The following is a 6,611-nucleotide window of genomic DNA, read 5'->3' as shown; positions in this document are numbered from 1 at the left end:
AATTTTAGAAATGGATTGTCAGTTTCCTCAGAAAAAAATGTTGGGGTTTTAAATATGATTTCTTTGACTCTATAGAAAATCTAATGGAGAACCAATATATTTGTAATACTGAGTCTTGTATTACTGTAATCTTATGCTCATGAATGAGATTGGTCCATAATTCTCCTTTCTTATAATGTTTTTATCAGGTTTTGGCATCACTATCATGCTAGTCTCATAAAAATGAACTATTTTTATAGTCTCTAAGGGGCTTGTATAGATTTGTAGTTATTTCTTCACCAATAAAACTTGGATCTGGAGTTTTCTTGGTAGGAAGATTTTTATTTACTGATTTAACAAATTTAATAATTATAGGACATTCTTACTTTCCTATTTCTTCGAATTTTTTAGGATTTGTGCATTTCACTATATATATTTAAATAATTTATTTTTTAGAGCATTTTTAGTTTCATAACAAAATGTAGAGGAAGGTATAGATATTTTTGATATACCCCCTGCCTCCACACATGCATAGTCTTTTCCATTATCACTCACCAGAATGGTACATTTATTACCAAGGATGAACCTACATTGACACATCATAATCATCCAAGTCTATAGTTTACCTTAGGGTTCACTTTTTGTATACTCTGTATGGGTTTGGACAAATGTATAATGATATATATTCATTGTTATAGTATCATAGAGAGTATTTCCACTGCCCTAAAAATATGCTGTACTCTTCCTATTCATTCCTTCCCTGACCCTCACCCCCTGGCAACCACTGATCTTTTTATAGTCTCTATAGTTTTACCTTTTCCAGAATGTCAGTAATTGGAATCATACGGTATGTAGTCTTTTCAGATTTGCCTCTTTCATTTAGTAATATGAATTTAAGTTTTCCTCATTTCTTTTCATGGTTTAACAGCTCATTTCTCTTCAACACTGAATAATATTCCACTGTCTGGATGCACCACAGTTTATCCATTCACCTACCAAAGGACATCTTGGTTGCTTCCAAGTTTTGACAATTATGAATAAAGCTGCTATAAACATCCATGTGTAGGTTTTTTTGTGAGGACATAAGTTTTCCACTCCATTTGGTAAATACCAAGGAGCATGCCTGCTGGATTGTGTGGTAAGTGTATGTTTACTTTTGTAAGAAACTGCTAAACTCTCTTCCAAAGTGGCTGTACCACTTTGTGTTCCTACAAGCAACAATGTGTGTTCCTCTTGCTCCAAATCCTTGCCACCGTTTGGTGTTGTCAGTGTTTCAGATCTGGGCCATTCAAAAGATTTGTAGTAGCATTTTTGTCTTGATATGCATTTCCCTGATGGCATATGATATGGAACACCTTTTCATATATTTATTTGCCATCTACATATCTTCTTTGGTAAGGTGTTTGTTAAGATCTTTGGCCCATTTTTAAATCTGGTTGTTTTCTTATTGTTGAGTTTTAAGAGTTCTTTGTATATTTTCATTAATGAAATATTTGGTCAACCATCCTTTTCCAATTCTATTTTTTGCAAATATTTTCTCCCAAACTTTGGCTTGTCTTCCAATTCTTTTGAATTGTCTTTTGCAGAGAAGAAGTTTTTAATTTTAATAAAGCCCAGCATGTCAACTATTTCTTTCATGGATCATGCATTTGGTGTTACATCAAAAAAGGCATCACCATAGTCAAGGTCATCTAGGTTTTCTCTTATGCTATTTTCTAGGAGTTTCATAGTTTGCATTTTACATTTTGACCTATGATACATTTAGAGTTAAGTTTTGGAAAGAGAGGTCTGTGTCTTGATTCTTTTTTCTTTGTTTGTTTTTTTTGCATGTGAATCTCTGCTTGTTCCAGCACTATTTATTTCTTAAACAGATTATCTTTGCTCCATTGTATTATCTTCTCTCCTTAGTCAAAGATCAGTTGACTGTATTTATGGGGATCTATTTCTGGACTCTCTATTCTGTTCCATTGATCTATTTGTGTATTATTTTTGTCAGTATCTCACTGTCTTCATTACTATAGCTTTATAATGTCTTGAGGTTGGGTAGCATCAGTCTTCCAGCTTTGTTCTTCAATACCATGTTGGTTATTCTGGGTATTTTGCCTCTTCTCATAAACTTTAAAATCAGTTTGTCAATAACCATAAAATAACTTGCTGGTATTTTGAATGAGATTGCCTTGAATCTGTAGATTAAGTTGTGAAGAACTGACATTTTGATATCATTGAGTCCTCCTATCAATGAACATGAAATATCTCTCCATTTACTTTGGTTCTTTGATTTTGTTCATTAGAGTTTTGTAGTTTTCCTTGTATAAATCTTGAACATATTTTGTTAGATTTACACCTAAGTATTTCATTTTTGGGGGTGCTGATGTAAAGGATATTGTGTTTTTAATTTTAAATTCCACTTGTTCATTGTTGGTTTATAGGAAAGCAATTGACTTTTGTATATTAATGTTGTATCCTGTAACCTTGCTGTAATTGCTTATTAGTTGCAGAAGTTTTTTTTTTTTATTCTTTGAGATTTTCTACATAGACAATCATGTCATTTGTGAACAAAGACAATTTTATGTCTTTCTTCCCAATCTATGTACCTTTCATCTAATTTTCTTGTCTTATTACTTTAACAAGGATTGCCAGTACCACTTTGAAAAGGACTGGTGAGCATTTTGTTATAATTTCAACAATATCTTCTTAAGATCTTTTTCACAATATTGTCTTGTTATTTTTAAAAATATATTCTGATGTTCTCCATTTTTAACTTAAATTGATTATTTGTGGCTTTTCTCTTTTTTTCTTGATCTGTGTCTTGGAGAGGTTTCTCAAATGTATGGCTTCTTATAATGAAACAACTTTTGGTCTTGTCAATCCTGTCTATTTTATGTATGTTTTCTATTATATCAGTTTCCATTCTTATCTTTCAGTTTCTTTTCTTTTATTTAGGTTTATTTCACTGTTCTATTGCTAACTTCATGAGACAGATGTTTAGCTTTTTGATTTCATCTTTTCTTCTTTTGTAATGAATACCCTGCATTTCCCTCTGAGAATGGGCCTAACTGCATTCCACAATATTTTGATTAACATAAGTTAGTCAAATAATAAGTATACTTATTAATTCATATATATGGAGATTTTCTAGGGTTTTTTGTTAGTGATTTTAAGTTTAATAGAATTGTAGTTATAGAACATATTTTGATCATTAAATCCTTTGAAATTTGTTGAGTTTCCTTGATGACTTAGCATATGGTCAATTTTTAACAATGCATAGTGTGTTTGTGAAAAGAATGGGTATTCTGCAGTTGTTGGGTATTGTTTTCTACAAGTCAATTAGTTTAAGTCTATTAATTAGTTTAAGTCTATTAATCATGCTGTTCAGATCTTCCAAATGTTTACTGATCTTTTCTCTACTTCTATCATTTACTGAGAAAATTGTGATTGTGTTTTCCACTATGATTATCGGCTTTTCTATTTTTCCTTGTAGTTCTATATTTTATTTCTATATTTTGAAATTGTGATATTAGGTAAACACAAATTAAGAAAGGATTAAAATGGTTGACCCTTTCTTATGTTTCCCTCTTTGTCTCTAGTTATATTTTATCTATTTTGATACTAGTATAGTTTAATTCACTTTTTTGTATTAAACAATCATTAAGATTGCGAGTTGTGGGTGGCAATAGTGTCAGTGGTGACCACAGCCGCGGCAGCACTCCAACTCACTCCTAGCTCCAGGCTCCACCATAGAGCTGGGGAGAGAGCCTCCACCAGCGACCCAGGGCAGCACAGGCACCCAGACCTGAACTCCAAGATGGGAGGCAAGTTGAGCAAGAAGAAGGGGTACAACGTGAATGATGAGAGGGCCAAGGACAAAGACAAGAAGGCCAAAGGAGCTGGGACAGAAGAGGAGGAAACCCCGAAGGACAATGAGACCCAGGGTGCTGCAGAGACCCCAGAGGTGAAGGAGGACAAGGAGGACAAGGAGGAGAAGCTGGAGAAGGATGCCTAGAATGCTGCCAACAAGCCTGAAGACAAGGAAGGTGAGAAAGACAAAGAGGCGGCCAAGGAAGACACTCTGAAGGCAGAGCCAGAGCAGACAGAGGGTGCTGAGCAGAAGCTGGAGCCCCCAAAGGATGCTGAGCAGGAGCCGGCGGCTGCCTCCGGCCAGCTGCAGGTGCAACGCCCCCGAAGCTTCGGAGACCTAGGCTGCAGAGCCCTTGGCCTCTACCAAGGATGACAAGAGCAAGAAGGGAGAATAACCCACAAAGCCTCAGGCTCCTGCAGCTCCTGCCGCGCAGGAGACAAGAAGTGACGGGGCCCCATCTTCAGACTCAAAACCCGGCAACACTGAGGCTCCCCCATCCTCCATGGAGACCCTGGCAGCCACGGAAGCACCCAGTTCCATGTCCAAGGCCAAGCCCCCGCAACCCCCACAGACGAGGTCAAACCTGCCGAGACCCTGGCAGCTAATTCCGATCAAACCTTAGCAGTGAAAGAGTAAGAAGGACAACCAATGGAACGAAGAATACCGCTTGACAACAACCTGTCTCTGTGTCTTTCTCTGTCTTTCTGTCTCACTGTCTCTCTCCTACACTAACTTGTTTCAAATTGGAAGTAATGGTATGTATTGCCCAAGAACAAGCATGTGGTCCCATCAAGGGAGAGAGGGTGTTGGGAGAATCCAAATAGCATTTTTGTGGGGAAATACCGAATATACTTTCAGTCAACTCTACCAATCAGTCCTGGATTTTAAAGATCAGTGTCTGAAAGTACAGTACATCTTCTGAACCTGAACTGCTGTTACATGCACTCCACCACTAAGATCCGAACATCTTGTCTTCTGCAAGGGGAGTTGGGAGTGATGCGTTTGATTTTGCCTGCAGGGCCTGTGCCGAGGCAATCGGATATTTATGAAGGCAGCATTTTCTGTTTTCTTTTTCACTTACAGCCTTTCTTATTTTGAAGTTTTTTTAAATGTTGTGGATGAATGCCAACTTTCAGACAGCCTGCTTAGCCTGTTCACATGTATCTTGATGCCAATACTCCATTCTTCCTCCCCAGGTCTTTTTGGGAGTAACAAACATTCTTTCATCCTGCTTAGCCTCCCTGGATTTCTCATGACCAGTTAATGTATGTCCATGGTTGGGTGCACCTGTAGTTCTGTTTACTGGTCAGTGGAAATGAAAAAAAAAGTCTGCATTCATCGCAGTTCCAGTTTTCTCTTCCATCCTGTGTCACAAACTCCAACACACCACTCATTAGAAAATGGAAAAAAAAAAATAAAAAAAAACAAAAAAATACAACAGATGCATTGAAATTATATGTAATTGTGTAAATGGTGTAACAGTAATAAAGATAAACAATTACAATAAAAAAGATTGCAAGTCTTATCTTTTCCACCCTTTAATTTTCAACTTTTTGATCCTTATTTTGAGATGTATTATTTATAATCAGCAAATAGTAAATTTTACAAGTTCAATATGACCACTTTTGTCTTTTAATAGGAGCATATAATTACTGATATTTTGGATTTAAATCTCCTATTTTATATTCATCTTCAATTAACCTAACCTTCTTTATGCTGTTTTCCTTCTTTCTTGCCTTGTTTTTTTTGTAGATTTTTCTTAATATCCTATCTTTGCCCTCCTCCCCCCAATCAACATCAGCTTGGTAGCCATACAATTACTATTCTTTCAGTGGTTATCTTGAATAATACAAGGTGCATCTTTAAATTATCAAAAATGAATATTGCTTGATTCTTTTATCCATTTTCTTGACATTATAATGATCTTGAAATACTTTAACTCCATTTACTACCCTCTCAACTTTTGTGCTATTTTTTGTCTTGTATCTTAATTCTAAGCACTGCTTCTTTGACTTTCTGTGTTTCATGTTTACTATTTTCTTCTTACTTTACTTTCAAAAACAGAAAAAATCCTATCTATACAGAACTTATATTGCTATTGGGGGGACAGTCAAAATAAAAATAAATAACAAAACATATAGTATATCAGATGATGATAAATATTTCAGAGAAAAACAAAGCAGGGAAGGATAATATGAAATGTTGGGAAACATTGTTGAAATTTTAAGTGAGGGTGATCAGGGAAGACCTTGAGGTTTGAGCAAAGATCTACAGGAGTTAAGAAATCTAGGAAGAAACCTATAGAAGAGCATTTGTAGACACGGTATTTTCTATTTGTTAATGGAAAGGCTCTGAGGTAGAATTGTACCTGACATCTTCCAATGTCAGCTAGGAGACCGGGATGGCTGGAGTTAAATGAGTGTGAGAGTAGAAGTGATGATATCAGAAGGGTAGTGAAGTTTTTATGAAGAGGTAACAAGGTGGGAGTCAAGTGATTTAACTAGGGCTTTGGTAAAAGGATTTTTGGCTTTTATTATGATATAAAACCCAATTTAAGAGAAACAATGGTAGTTGAATGCAAAATACAACTTTTTTTAGCTTACATTTTTAGAGGGCTTATTATACACCAGGCACTGTTTTAAGTTCCTTATGTGCAGGATTTTATTTCATAGTGTATAAGAAGAATGTAGATTTCACACAGGTTAATTAACTTACCCAAGCTCACAGCTTGTATGCAACAAAGCTAGGAGTCATGTCCATGTGGTCTCTTGAT

The 6,611-nt window shown here is 35.7% G+C and overlaps 1 pseudogene; it reads left to right on the top strand.

The window, feature by feature from the left end:
* Positions 1 to 3,784: 3,784 nt before the first annotated feature.
* On the top strand, positions 3,785 to 4,474 carry LOC131743946 (brain acid soluble protein 1-like; annotated as a pseudogene).
* The last annotated feature ends 2,137 nt before the right edge of the window (positions 4,475 to 6,611 follow it).

The sequence above is a fragment of the Kogia breviceps genome, chromosome 17 (assembly GCF_026419965.1).
Source record: "Kogia breviceps isolate mKogBre1 chromosome 17, mKogBre1 haplotype 1, whole genome shotgun sequence".
Lineage (NCBI taxonomy): Eukaryota > Metazoa > Chordata > Mammalia > Artiodactyla > Physeteridae > Kogia > Kogia breviceps.
This window is presented reverse-complemented; position numbering and strand designations above follow the sequence as displayed.